This window comes from Podarcis liolepis, assembly GCF_965112155.1.
Source record: "Podarcis liolepis genome assembly, chromosome: 15".
NCBI lineage: Eukaryota > Metazoa > Chordata > Lepidosauria > Squamata > Lacertidae > Podarcis > Podarcis liolepis.
In genome coordinates this window covers 30,162,661-30,178,035 of record NC_139566.1, presented here as the reverse complement: position 1 = coordinate 30,178,035, position 15,375 = coordinate 30,162,661, and positions in this window count along the sequence as shown.

Sequence of the window (15,375 nt, the reverse complement as noted above, 5' to 3'; positions counted from 1 at the left end):
GATCATTTTCAGCCTTTTTACACCATTTTTGAGTGAATTGCCAAAAGTCAGATTTTTGCTGAAATTGTGACCCCGGGGCTTAGGGATTTTTTCAAAAAAAATATTTTCTGCCGGTTAAGTTTTTGAGGGCTCATTTCTTGTCTTGTGATAAAAAGCCTTCTGTTTCGAGTGCCAAAGCTTTCAGGAGAGCATTTGCAAGCTTTTGGCACCATTTTGGAGTGAATTGCCAAAAGTCAGATTTTTGCTGAAATTGTGACCCCGGGGCTTAGGGATTTTTTCAAAAAATAATTTTCTGCCGGTTAGGTTTTTGAGGGCTGATTTCTTGTCCTGCGATAAAAAGCCTTCTGTTTCCATCACCAAAGCTTTCAGGGGATCATTTTCAACCTTTTTACACCATTTTTGAGTGAATTGCCAAAAGTCATATTTTTGCTGAAATTGTGACCCCGGGGCTTAGGGATTTTTTCAAAAAATAATTTTCTGCCGGTTAGGTTTTTGAGGGCTGATTTCTTGTCCTGCGATAAAAAGCCTTCTGTTTCTATCACCAAAGCTTTCAGGGGATCATTTTCAGCCTTTTTACACCATTTTTGAGTGAATTGCCAAAAGTCAGATTTTTGCTGAAATTGTGACCCCGGGGCTTAGGGATTTTTTCAAAAAAAATATTTTCTGCCTGTTAAGTTTTTGAGGGCTCATTTCTTGTCTTGTGATAAAAAGCCTTCTGTTTCGAGTGCCAAAGCTTTCAGGAGAGCATTTGCAAGCTTTTGGCACCATTTTGGAGTGAATTGCCAAAAGTCAGATTTTTGCTGAAATTGTGACCCCGGGGCTTATGGATTATTTCAAAAAAATATTTTCTGCCGGTTAGGTTTTTGAGGGCTGATTTCTTGTCCTGCGATAAAAAGCCTTCTGTTTCCATCGCCAAACCTTTCAGGAGAGCATTTTCAACCTTTTTGCACCATTTTTGAGTGAATTGCCAAAAGTCAGTTTTTTGCTGAAATTGTGACCCCGGGGCTTAGGGATTTTTTCAAAAAAATATTTTCTGCCGGTTAAATTTTTGAGGGCTGATTTCTTGTCCTGTGATAAAAAGCCTTCTGTTTCGAGTGCCAAACCTTTCAGGGGATGTTTTTCAACCTTTTTGCACCATTTTTGAGTGAATTGCCAAAAGTCAGATTTTTGCTGAAATTGTGACCCCGGGGCTTAGGGATTTTTTCAAAAAAATATTTTCTGCCGGTTAGGTTTTTGAGGGCTGATTTCTAGTCCTGCGATAAAAAGCCTTCTGTTTCTATCACCAAAGCTTAAAGGGGATCATTTTCAACCTTTTTACACCATTTTTGAGTGAATTGCCAAAAGTCATGTTTTTGCTGAAATTTTGACCCCGGGCCTTAGGGATTTTTTCAAAAAAATATTTTCTGCCGGTTAAGTTTTTGAGGGCTGATTTCCTGTCCTGTGATAAAAAGCCTTCTGTTTCGAGTGCCAAACCTTTCAGGGGAGCATTTTCAAGCTTTTGGCACCATTTTTGAGTGAATTGCCAAAAGTCAGATTTTTGATGAAATTGTGACCCCGGGGCTTAGGGATTATTTCAAAAAAATATTTTCTGCCGGTTAGGTTTTTGAGGGCTGATTTCTTGTCCTGCGATAAAAAGCCTTCTGTTTCTATCACCAAAGCTTTCAGGGGATCATTTTCAGCCTTTTTACACCATTTTTGAGTGAATTGCCAAAAGTCAGATTTTTGCTGAAATTGTGACCCCGGGGCTTAGGGATTTTTTCAAAAAAAATATTTTCTGCCGGTTAAGTTTTTGAGGGCTCATTTCTTGTCTTGTGATAAAAAGCCTTCTGTTTCGAGTGCCAAAGCTTTCAGGAGAGCATTTGCAAGCTTTTGGCACCATTTTGGAGTGAATTGCCAAAAGTCAGATTTTTGCTGAAATTGTGACCCCGGGGCTTAGGGATTTTTTCAAAAAAATATTTTCTGCCGGTTAAGTTTTTGAGGGCTGATTTCTTGTCCAGTGATAAAAAGCCTTCTGTTTCCATCACCAAACCTTTCAGGAGAGCATTTTCAACCTTTTGGCACCATTTTGGAGTGAATTGCCAAAAGTCAGATTTTTCCTGAAATTGTGACCCCGGGCTTAGGGATTTTTTCAAAAAAAAAATTTTCTGCCGGTTAAGTTTTTGAGGTCTGATTTCTTGTCCTGTGATAAAAAGCCTTCTGTTTCCATCGCCAAACCTTTCAGGAGAGCATTTTCAACCTTTTTGCACCATTTTGGAGTGAATTGCCAAAAGTCAGATTTTTGCTGAAATTGTGACCCCGGGGCTTAGGGATTTTTCCAAAAAAATATTTCCTGCCGGTTAAGTTTTTGAGGGCTGATTGCTTGTCCTGTGATAAAAAGCCTTCTGTTTCCATCGCCAAACCTTTCAGGAGAGCATTTTCAAGCTTTTGGCACCATTTTTGAGTGAATTGCCAAAAGTCAGATTTTTGCTGAAATTGTGACCCCGGGGCTTAGGGATTTTTTCAAAAAAATATTTTCTGCCGGTTAGGTTTTTGAGGGCTGATTTCTAGTCCTGCGATAAAAAGCCTTCTGTTTCTATCACCAAAGCTTAAAGGGGATCATTTTCAACCTTTTTACACCATTTTTGAGTGAATTGCCAAAAGTCATATTTTTGCTGAAATTGTGACCCCGGGCCTTAGGGATTTTTTCAAAAAAATATTTTCTGCCGGTTAAGTTTTTGAGGGCTGATTTCCTGTCCTGTGATAAAAAGCCTTCTGTTTCGAGTGCCAAACCTTTCAGGGGAGCATTTTCAAGCTTTTGGCACCATTTTTGAGTGAATTGCCAAAAGTCAGATTTTTGATGAAATTGTGACCCCGGGGCTTAGGGATTATTTCAAAAAAATATTTTCTGCCGGTTAGGTTTTTGAGGGCTGATTTCTTGTCCTGCGATAAAAAGCCTTCTGTTTCTATCACCAAAGCTTTCAGGGGATCATTTTCAGCCTTTTTACACCATTTTTGAGTGAATTGCCAAAAGTCAGATTTTTGCTGAAATTGTGACCCCGGGGCTTAGGGATTTTTTCAAAAAAAATATTTTCTGCCGGTTAAGTTTTTGAGGGCTCATTTCTTGTCTTGTGATAAAAAGCCTTCTGTTTCGAGTGCCAAAGCTTTCAGGAGAGCATTTGCAAGCTTTTGGCACCATTTTGGAGTGAATTGCCAAAAGTCAGATTTTTGCTGAAATTGTGACCCCGGGGCTTAGGGATTTTTTCAAAAAATAATTTTCTGCCGGTTAGGTTTTTGAGGGCTGATTTCTTGTCCTGCGATAAAAAGCCTTCTGTTTCCATCACCAAAGCTTTCAGGGGATCATTTTCAACCTTTTTACACCATTTTTGAGTGAATTGCCAAAAGTCATATTTTTGCTGAAATTGTGACCCCGGGGCTTAGGGATTTTTTCAAAAAAAATATTTTCTGCCGGTTAAGTTTTTGAGGGCTCATTTCTTGTCTTGTGATAAAAAGCCTTCTGTTTCGAGTGCCAAAGCTTTCAGGAGAGCATTTGCAAGCTTTTGGCACCATTTTGGAGTGAATTGCCAAAAGTCAGATTTTTGCTGAAATTGTGACCCCGGGGCTTATGGATTATTTCAAAAAAATATTTTCTGCCGGTTAGGTTTTTGAGGGCTGATTTCTTGTCCTGCGATAAAAAGCCTTCTGTTTCCATCGCCAAACCTTTCAGGAGAGCATTTTCAACCTTTTTGCACCATTTTTGAGTGAATTGCCAAAAGTCAGTTTTTTGCTGAAATTGTGACCCCGGGGCTTAGGGATTTTTTCAAAAAAATATTTTCTGCCGGTTAAATTTTTGAGGGCTGATTTCTTGTCCTGTGATAAAAAGCCTTCTGTTTCGAGTGCCAAACCTTTCAGGGGATGTTTTTCAACCTTTTTGCACCATTTTTGAGTGAATTGCCAAAAGTCAGATTTTTGCTGAAATTGTGACCCCGGGGCTTAGGGATTTTTTCAAAAAAATATTTTCTGCCGGTTAGGTTTTTGAGGGCTGATTTCTAGTCCTGCGATAAAAAGCCTTCTGTTTCTATCACCAAAGCTTAAAGGGGATCATTTTCAACCTTTTTACACCATTTTTGAGTGAATTGCCAAAAGTCATATTTTTGCTGAAATTGTGACCCCGGGCCTTAGGGATTTTTTCAAAAAAATATTTTCTGCCGGTTAAGTTTTTGAGGGCTGATTTCCTGTCCTGTGATAAAAAGCCTTCTGTTTCGAGTGCCAAACCTTTCAGGGGAGCATTTTCAAGCTTTTGGCACCATTTTTGAGTGAATTGCCAAAAGTCAGATTTTTGATGAAATTGTGACCCCGGGGCTTAGGGATTATTTCAAAAAAATATTTTCTGCCGGTTAGGTTTTTGAGGGCTGATTTCTTGTCCTGCGATAAAAAGCCTTCTGTTTCTATCACCAAAGCTTTCAGGGGATCATTTTCAGCCTTTTTACACCATTTTTGAGTGAATTGCCAAAAGTCAGATTTTTGCTGAAATTGTGACCCCGGGGCTTAGGGATTTTTTCAAAAAAAATATTTTCTGCCGGTTAAGTTTTTGAGGGCTCATTTCTTGTCTTGTGATAAAAAGCCTTCTGTTTCGAGTGCCAAAGCTTTCAGGAGAGCATTTGCAAGCTTTTGGCACCATTTTGGAGTGAATTGCCAAAAGTCAGATTTTTGCTGAAATTGTGACCCCGGGGCTTAGGGATTTTTTCAAAAAAATATTTTCTGCCGGTTAAGTTTTTGAGGGCTGATTTCTTGTCCAGTGATAAAAAGCCTTCTGTTTCCATCACCAAACCTTTCAGGAGAGCATTTTCAACCTTTTGGCACCATTTTGGAGTGAATTGCCAAAAGTCAGATTTTTCCTGAAATTGTGACCCCGGGCTTAGGGATTTTTTCAAAAAATAATTTTCTGCCGGTTAGGTTTTTGAGGGCTGATTTCTTGTCCTGCGATAAAAAGCCTTCTGTTTCTATCACCAAAGCTTTCAGGGGATCATTTTCAGCCTTTTTACACCATTTTTGAGTGAATTGCCAAAAGTCAGATTTTTGCTGAAATTGTGACCCCGGGGCTTAGGGATTTTTTCAAAAAAAATATTTTCTGCCGGTTAAGTTTTTGAGGGCTCATTTCTTGTCTTGTGATAAAAAGCCTTCTGTTTCGAGTGCCAAAGCTTTCAGGAGAGCATTTGCAAGCTTTTGGCACCATTTTGGAGTGAATTGCCAAAAGTCAGATTTTTGCTGAAATTGTGACCCCGGGGCTTATGGATTATTTCAAAAAAATATTTTCTGCCGGTTAGGTTTTTGAGGGCTGATTTCTTGTCCTGCTATAAAAAGCCTTCTGTTTCCATCGCCAAACCTTTCAGGAGAGCATTTTCAACCTTTTTGCACCATTTTTGAGTGAATTGCCAAAAGTCAGTTTTTTGCTGAAATTGTGACCCCGGGGCTTAGGGATTTTTTCAAAAAAATATTTTCTGCCGGTTAAATTTTTGAGGGCTGATTTCTTGTCCTGTGATAAAAAGCCTTCTGTTTCGAGTGCCAAACCTTTCAGGGGATGTTTTTCAACCTTTTTGCACCATTTTTGAGTGAATTGCCAAAAGTCAGATTTTTGCTGAAATTTTGACCCCGGGAATAAGGGATTTTTTCAAAAAAATATTTTCCGCAGGTTAAGTTTTTGAGGTCTGATTTCTTGTCCTGTGATAAAAAGCCTTCTGTTTCCATCGCCAAACCTTTCAGGAGAGCATTTTCAAGCTTTTGGCACCATTTTTGAGTGAATTGCCAAAAGTCAGATTTTTGCTGAAATTGTGACCCCGGGGCTTAGGGATTTTTTCAAAAAAATATTTTCTGCCGGTTAAGTTTTTGAGGGCTGATTTCTTGTCCTGTGATAAAAAGCCTTCTGTTTCGAGTGCCAAACCTTTCAGGGGAGCATTTTCAAGCTTTTGGCACCATTTTTGAGTGAATTGCCAAAAGTCAGATTTTTGATGAAATTGTGACCCCGGGGCTCAGGGATTATTTCAAAAAAATATTTTCTGCCGGTTAGGTTTTTGAGGGCTGATTTCTTGTCCTGCGATAAAAAGCCTTCTGTTTCTATCACCAAAGCTTTCAGGGGATCATTTTCAGCCTTTTTACACCATTTTTGAGTGAATTGCCAAAAGTCAGATTTTTGCTGAAATTGTGACCCCGGGGCTTAGGGATTTTTTCAAAAAAATATTTTCTGCCGGTTAAGTTTTTGAGGGCTGATTTCTTGTCCTGTGATAAAAAGCCTTCTGTTTCGAGTGCCAAACATTTCAGGAGAGCATTTTCAAGTTTTTTGCACCATTTTGGAGTGAATTGCCTAAAGTCAGATTTTTGCTGAAATTGTGACCCCGGGGCTTAGGGATTTTTTCAAAAAAATATTTTCTGCCGGTTAAGTTTTTGAGGGCTGATTTCTTGTCCTGTGATAAAACGCCTTCTGTTTCCATCGCCAAACTTTTCAGGAGAGCATTTTCAAGCTTTTGGCACCATTTTTGAGTGAATTGCCAAAAGTCAGATTTTTGATGAAATTGTGACCCCGGCGGGGCTTAGGGATTTTTTCAAAAAAATATTTTCTGCCGGTTAAGTTTTTGAGGGCTGATTTCTTGTCCTGTGATAAAAAGCCTTCTGTTTCGAGTGCCAAACCTTTCCGGGGATGTTTTTCAACCTTTTTGCACCATTTTTGAGTGAATTGCCAAAAGTCAGATTTTTGCTGAAATTGTGACCCCGGGGCTTAGGGATTTTTTCAAAAAAATATTTTCTGCCGGTTAAGTTTTTGAGGTCTGATTTCTTGTCCTGTGATAAAAAGCCTTCTGTTTCCATCGCCAAAGCTTTCAGGGGATCATTTTCAAGCTTCTTGCACCATTTTTGAGTGAATTGCCAAAAGTCAGATTTTTGCTGAAATTGTGACCCCGGGGCTTAGGGATTTTTTCAAAAAAAATATTTCCTGCCGGGTAAGTTTTTGAGGGCTTATTTCTTGACCTGTGATAGAAAGCTTTCTGTTTCGAGTGCCAAACCTTTCAGGAGAGCATTTTCAAGCTTTTGGCACCATTTTTGAGTGAATTGCCAAAAGTCAGATTTTTGCTGAAATTGTGACCCCGGGGCTTAGGGATTTTTTCAAAAAAATATTTTCTGCCGGTTAGGTTTTTGAGGGCTGATTTCTTGTCCTGCGATAAAAAGCCTTCTGTTTCTATCACCAAAGCTTTCAGGAGAGCATTTGCAAGCTTTTGGCACCATTTTGGAGTGAATTGCCAAAAGTCAGATTTTTCCTGAAATTGTGACCCCGGGGCTTAGGGATTTTTTCAAAAAATAATTTTCTGCCGGTTAGGTTTTTGAGGGCTGATTTCTTGTCCTGCGATAAAAAGCCTTCTGTTTCTATCACCAAAGCTTTCAGGGGATCATTTTCAACCTTTTTACACCATTTTTGAGTGAATTGCCAAAAGTCATATTTTTGCTGAAATTGTGACCCCGGGGCTTAGGGATTTTTTCAAAAAAATATTTTCTGCCGGTTAAGTTTTTGAGGGCTGATTTCTTGTCCTGTGACAAAAAGCCTTCTGTTTTGAGTGCCAAACCTTTCAGGGGATGTTTTTCAACCTTTTTGCACCATTTTTGAGTGAATTGCCAAAAGTCAGATTTTTGCTGAAATTGTGACCCTGGGGCTTAGGGATTTTTTCAAAAAAATATTTTCTGCTGGTTAAGTTTTTGAGGGCTGATTTCTTGTCCTGTGATAAAAAGCCTTCTGTTTCCATCGCCAAACCTTTCAGGAGAGCATTTTCAACCTTTTTGCACCATTTTTGAGTGAATTGCCAAAAGTCAGATTTTTGCTGAAATTGTGACCCCGGGGCTTAGGGATTTTTCCAAAAAAATATTTCCTGCCGGTTAAGTTTTTGAGGGCTGATTGCTTGTCCTGTGATAAAAAGCCTTCTGTTTCCATTGCCAAACCTTTCAGGAGAGCATTTTCAAGCTTTTGGCACCATTTTTGAGTGAATTGCCAAAAGTCAGATTTTTCCTGAAATTGTGACCCCGGGGCTTAGGGATTTTTTCAAAAAAATATTTTCTGCCGGTTAGGTTTTTGAGGGCTGATTTCTTGTCCTGTGATAAAAAGCCTTCTGTTTCAAGTGCCAAACCTTTCAGGGGATCATTTGCAAGCTTTTGGCACCATTTTTGAGTGAATTGCCAAAAGTCAGATTTTTCCTGAAATTGTGACCCCGGGGCTTAGGGATTTTTTCAAAAAAATATTTTCTGCCGGTTAGGTTTTTGAGGGCTGATTTCTTGTCCTGCGATAAAAAGCCTTCTGTTTCTATCACCAAAGCTTTCAGGGGATCATTTTCAACCTTTTTACACCATTTTTGAGTGAATTGCCAAAAGTCAGATTTTTGCTGAAATTGTGACCCCGGGGCTTAGGGATTTTTTCAAAAAAATATTTTCTGCCGGTTAAGTTTTTGAGGGCTGATTTCTTGTCCTGTGATAAAAAGCCTTCTGTTTCGAGTGCCAAACCTTTCAGGGGATGTTTTTCAACCTTTTTGCACCATTTTTGAGTGAATTGCCAAAAGTCAGATTTTTGCTGAAATTGTGACCCCGGGGCTTAGGGATTTTTTCAAAAAAAATATTTCCTGCCGGGTAAGTTTTTGAGGGCTTATTTCTTGACCTGTGATAGAAAGCTTTCTGTTTCGAGTGCCAAACCTTTCAGGAGAGCATTTTCAAGCTTTTGGCACCATTTTTGAGTGAATTGCCAAAAGTCAGATTTTTGCTGAAATTGTGACCCCGGGGCTTAGGGATTTTTTCAAAAAAAATATTTTCTGCCAGTTAGGTTTTTGAGGGCTGATTTCTTGTCCTGCGATAAAAAGCCTTCTGTTTCTATCACCAAAGCTTTCAGGAGAGCATTTGCAAGCTTTTGGCACCATTTTGGAGTGAATTGCCAAAAGTCAGATTTTTCCTGAAATTGTGACCCCGGGGCTTAGGGATTTTTTCAAAAAATAATTTTCTGCCGGTTAGGTTTTTGAGGGCTGATTTCTTGTCCTGCGATAAAAAGCCTTCTGTTTCTATCACCAAAGCTTTCAGGGGATCATTTTCAACCTTTTTACACCATTTTTGAGTGAATTGCCAAAAGTCATATTTTTGCTGAAATTGTGACCCCGGGGCTTAGGGATTTTTTCAAAAAAATATTTTCTGCCGGTTAAGTTTTTGAGGGCTGATTTCTTGTCCTGTGATAAAAAGCCTTCTGTTTCGAGTGCCAAACCTTTCAGGGGATGTTTTTCAACCTTTTTGCACCATTTTTGAGTGAATTGCCAAAAGTCATATTTTTGCTGAAATTGTGACCCCGGGGCTTAGGGATTTTTCCAAAAAAAGATTTCCTGCCGGTTAAGTTTTTGAGGGCTGATTGCTTGTCCTGTGATAAAAAGCCTTCTGTTTCCATCGCCAAACCTTTCAGGAGAGCATTTTCAAGCTTTTGGCACCATTTTTGAGTGAATTGCCAAAAGTCAGATTTTTGCTGAAATTGTGACCCCGGGGCTTAGGGATTTTTTCAAAAAAATATTTTCTGCCGGTTAGGTTTTTGAGGGCTGATTTCTTGTCCTGCGATAAAAAGCCTTCTGTTTCTATCACCAAAGCTTTCAGGGGAGCATTTGCAAGCTTTTGGCACCATTTTGGAGTGAATTGCCAAAAGTCAGATTTTTCCTGAAATTGTGACCCCGGGGCTTAGGGATTTTTTCAAAAAATAATTTTCTCCGGTTAGGTTTTTGAGGGCTGATTTCTTGTCCTGCGATAAAAAGCCTTCTGTTTCTATCACCAAAGCTTTCAGGGGATCATTTTCAACCTTTTTACACCATTTTTGAGTGAATTGCCAAAAGTCATATTTTTGCTGAAATTGTGACCCCGGGGCTTAGGGATTTTTTCAAAAAAATATTTTCTGCCGGTTAAGTTTTTGAGGGCTGATTTCTTGTCCTGGGATAAAAAGCCTTCTGTTTCCATCGCCAAAGCTTTCAGGGGATCATTTTCAAGCTTCTTGCACCATTTTTGAGTGAATTGCCAAAAGTCAGATTTTTGCTGAAATTGTGACCCCGGGGCTTAGGGATTTTTTCAAAAAAAATATTTCCTGCCGGGTAAGTTTTTGAGGGCTTATTTCTTGACCTGTGATAGAAAGCTTTCTGTTTCGAGTGCCAAACCTTTCAGGAGAGCATTTTCAAGCTTTTGGCACCATTTTTGAGTGAATTGCCAAAAGTCAGATTTTTGCTGAAATTGTGACCCCGGGGCTTAGGGATTTTTTCAAAAAAATATTTTCTGCCGGTTAGGTTTTTGAGGGCTGATTTCTTGTCCTGCGATAAAAAGCATTCTGTTTCTATCACCAAAGCTTTCAGGAGAGCATTTGCAAGCTTTTGGCACCATTTTGGAGTGAATTGCCAAAAGTCAGATTTTTCCTGAAATTGTGACCCCGGGGCTTAGGGATTTTTTCAAAAAATAATTTTCTGCCGGTTAGGTTTTTGAGGGCTGATTTCTTGTCCTGCGATAAAAAGCCTTCTGTTTCTATCACCAAAGCTTTCAGGGGATCATTTTCAACCTTTTTACACCATTTTTGAGTGAATTGCCAAAAGTCATATTTTTGCTGAAATTGTGACCCCGGGGCTTAGGGATTTTTTCAAAAAAATATTTTCTGCCGGTTAAGTTTTTGAGGGCTGATTTCTTGTCCTGTGACAAAAAGCCTTCTGTTTTGAGTGCCAAACCTTTCAGGGGATGTTTTTCAACCTTTTTGCACCATTTTTGAGTGAATTGCCAAAAGTCAGATTTTTGCTGAAATTGTGACCCCGGGGCTTAGGGATTTTTTCAAAAAAATATTTTCTGCCGGTTAAGTTTTTGAGGGCTGATTTCTTGTCCTGTGATAAAAAGCCTTCTGTTTCCATCGCCAAACCTTTCAGGAGAGCATTTTCAACCTTTTTGCACCATTTTTGAGTGAATTGCCAAAAGTCAGATTTTTGCTGAAATTGTGACCCCGGGGCTTAGGGATTTTTCCAAAAAAATATTTCCTGCCGGTTAAGTTTTTGAGGGCTGATTGCTTGTCCTGTGATAAAAAGCCTTCTGTTTCCATCGCCAAACCTTTCAGGAGAGCATTTTCAAGCTTTTGGCACCATTTTTGAGGTTTTTGAGGGCTGATTTCTAGTCCTGCGATAAAAAGCCTTCTTTTTCTATCACCAAAGCTTAAAGGGGATCATTTTCAACCTTTTTACACCATTTTTGAGTGAATTGCCAAAAGTCATATTTTTGCTGAAATTGTGACCCCGGGCCTTAGGGATTTTTTTGCCAAACCTTTCAGCGGTTGTTTTTCAACCTTTTTGCAAAATTTTTGAGTGAATTGCCAAAAGTCAGATTATTGCTGAAATTCTGACCCCGGGGCTTAGGGTTTTTTCCAACAACATATTTCCTGCCGGGTAAGTTTTTGAGGGCTCATTTCTTGTCTTGTGATAAAAAGCCTTCTGTTTCGAGTGCCAAAGCTTTCAGGAGAGCATTTGCAAGCTTTTGGCACCATTTTGGAGTGGATTGCCAAAAGTCAGATTTTTGCTGAAATTGTGACCCCGGGGCATAGGGATTTTTTCAAAAAAATATTTTCTGCCGGTTAAGTTTTTGAGGGCTGATTTCTTGTCCTGTGATAAAACGCCTTCTGTTTCCATCACCAAACCTTTCAGGAGAGCATTTTCAACTTTTGGCACCATTTTGGAGTGAATTGCCAAAAGTCAGATTTTTCCTGAAATTGTGACCCCGGGGCTTAGGGATTTTTTCAAAAAATAATTTTCTGCCGGTTAGGTTTTTGAGGGCTGATTTCTTGTCCTGCGATAAAAAGCCTTCTGTTTCTATCACCAAAGCTTTCAGGGGATCATTTTCAACCTTTTTACACCATTTTTGAGTGAATTGCCAAAAGTCATATTTTTGCTGAAATTGTGACCCCGGGGCTTAGGGATTTTTTCAAAAAAATATTTTCTGCCGGTTAAGTTTTTGAGGGCTGATTTCCTGTCCTGTGATAAAAAGCCTTCTGTTTCGAGTGCCAAACCTTTCAGGGGAGCATTTTCAAGCTTTTGGCACCATTTTTGAGTGAATTGCCAAAAGTCAGATTTTTGATGAAATTGTGACCCCGGGCTTAGGGATTTTTTCAAAAAAATATTTTCTGCCGGTTAGGTTTTTGAGGGCTGATTTCTTGTCCTGCGATAAAAAGCCTTCTGTTTCCTTCACCAAAGCTTTCAGGGGATCATTTTCAGCCTTTTTACACCATTTTTGAGTGAATTGCCAAAAGTCAGATTTTTGCTGAAATTGTGACCCCGGGGCTTAGGGATTTTTTCAAAAAAAAAATTTTCTGCCGGTTAAGTTTTTGAGGTCTGATTTCTTATCCTGTGATAAAAAGCCTTCTGTTTCCATCGCCAAACCTTTCAGGAGAGCATTTTCAACCATTTTGCACCATTTTTGAGTGAATTGCCAAAAGTCAGATTTTTGCTGAAATTTTGACCCTGGGGCTTAGGGATTTTTCCAAAAAAATATTTCCTGCTGGTTAAGTTTTTGAGGGCTGATTGCTTGTCCTGTGATAAAAAGCCTTCTGTTTCCATCGCCAAACCTTTCAGGAGAGCATTTTCAAGCTTTTGGCACCATTTTTGAGTGAATTGCCAAAAGTCAGATTTTTGCTGAAATTGTGACCCCGGGGCTTAGGGATTTTTTCAAAAAAATATTTTCTGCCGGTTAAGTTTTTGAGGGCTGATTTCTTGTCCTGTGATAAAAAGCCTTCTGTTTCGAGTGCCAAACCTTTCAGGGGAGCATTTTCAAGCTTTTGGCACCATTTTTGAGTGAATTGCCAAAAGTCAGATTTTTGATGAAATTGTGACCCCGGGGCTCAGGGATTATTTCAAAAAAATATTTTCTGCCGGTTAGGTTTTTGAGGGCTGATTTCTTGTCCTGCGATAAAAAGCCTTCTGTTTCTATCACCAAAGCTTTCAGGGGATCATTTTCAGCCTTTTTACACCATTTTGGAGTGAATTGCCAAAAGTCAGATTTTTGCTGAAATTGTGACCCCGGGGCTTAGGGATTTTTTCAAAAAAATATTTTCTGCCGGTTAAGTTTTTGAGGGCTGATTTCTTGTCCTGTGATAAAAAGCCTTCTGTTTCGAGTGCCAAACATTTCAGGAGAGCATTTTCAAGCTTTTGGCACCATTTTGGAGTGAATTGCCAAAAGTCAGATTTTTGCTGAAATTGTGACCCCGGGGCTTAGGGATTTTTTCAAAAAAATATTTTCTGCCGGTTAAGTTTTTGAGGGCTGATTTCTTGTCCTGTGATAAAACGCATTCTGTTTCCATCGCCAAACTTTTCAGGAGAGCATTTTCAAGCTTTTGGCACCATTTTTGAGTGAATTGCCAAAAGTCAGATTTTTGATGAAATTGTGACCCCGGCGGGGCTTAGGGATTTTTTCAAAAAAATATTTTCTGCCGGTTAAGTTTTTGAGGGCTGATTTCTTGTCCTGTGATAAAAAGCCTTCTGTTTCGAGTGCCAAACCTTTCCGGGGATGTTTTTCAACCTTTTTGCACCATTTTTGAGTGAATTGCCAAAAGTCAGATTTTTGCTGAAATTGTGACCCCGGGGCTTAGGGATTTTTTCAAAAAAATATTTTCTGCCGGTTAAGTTTTTGAGGTCTGATTTCTTGTCCTGTGATAAAAAGCCTTCTGTTTCCATCGCCAAAGCTTTCAGGGGATCATTTTCAAGCTTCTTGCACCATTTTTGAGTGAATTGCCAAAAGTCAGATTTTTGCTGAAATTGTGACCCCGGGGCTTAGGGATTTTTTCAAAAAAAATATTTCCTGCCGGGTAAGTTTTTGAGGGCTTATTTCTTGACCTGTGATAGAAAGCTTTCTGTTTCGAGTGCCAAACCTTTCAGGAGAGCATTTTCAAGCTTTTGGCACCATTTTTGAGTGAATTGCCAAAAGTCAGATTTTTGCTGAAATTGTGACCCCGGGGCTTAGGGATTTTTTCAAAAAAAATAATTTCTGCCAGTTAGGTTTTTGAGGGCTGATTTCTTGTCCTGCGATAAAAAGCCTTCTGTTTCTATCACCAAAGCTTTCAGGAGAGCATTTGCAAGCTTTTGGCACCATTTTGGAGTGAATTGCCAAAAGTCAGATTTTTCCTGAAATTGTGACCCCGGGGCTTAGGGATTTTTTCAAAAAATAATTTTCTGCCGGTTAGGTTTTTGAGGGCTGATTTCTTGTCCTGCGATAAAAAGCCTTCTGTTTCTATCACCAAAGCTTTCAGGGGATCATTTTCAACCTTTTTACACCATTTTTGAGTGAATTGCCAAAAGTCATATTTTTGCTGAAATTGTGACCCCGGGGCTTAGGGATTTTTTCAAAAAAATATTTTCTGCCGGTTAAGTTTTTGAGGGCTGATTTCTTGTCCTGTGATAAAAAGCCTTCTGTTTCGAGTGCCAAACCTTTCAGGGGATGTTTTTCAACCTTTTTGCACCATTTTTGAGTGAATTGCCAAAAGTCATATTTTTGCTGAAATTGTGACCCCGGGGCTTAGGGATTTTTCCAAAAAAATATTTCCTGCCGGTTAAGTTTTTGAGGGCTGATTGCTTGTCCTGTGATAAAAAGCCTTCTGTTTCCATCGCCAAACCTTTCAGGAGAGCATTTTCAAGCTTTTGGCACCATTTTTGAGTGAATTGCCAAAAGTCAGATTTTTGCTGAAATTGTGACCCCGGGGCTTAGGGATTTTTTCAAAAAAATATTTTCTGCCGGTTAGGTTTTTGAGGGCTGATTTCTTGTCCTGCGATAAAAAGCCTTCTGTTTCTATCACCAAAGCTTTCAGGGGAGCATTTGCAAGCTTTTGGCACCATTTTGGAGTGAATTGCCAAAAGTCAGATTTTTCCTGAAATTGTGACCCCGGGGCTTAGGGATTTTTTCAAAAAATAATTTTCTCCGGTTAGGTTTTTGAGGGCTGATTTCTTGTCCTGCGATAAAAAGCCTTCTGTTTCTATCACCAAAGCTTTCAGGGGATCATTTTCAACCTTTTTGCACCATTTTTGAGTGAATTGCCAAAAGTCATATTTTTGCTGAAATTGTGACCCCGGGGCTTAGGGATTTTTTCAAAAAAATATTTTCTGCCGGTTAAGTTTTTGAGGTCTGATTTCTTGTCCTGTGATAAAAAGCCTTCTGTTTCCATCGCCAAAGCTTTCAGGGGATCATTTTCAAGCTTCTTGCACCATTTTTGAGTGAATTGCCAAAAGTCAGATTTTTGCTGAAATTGTGACCCCGGGGCTTAGGGATTTTTTCAAAAAAAATATTTGCTGCCGGGTAAGTTTTTGAGGGCTTATTTCTTGACCTGTGATAGAAAGCTTTCTGTTT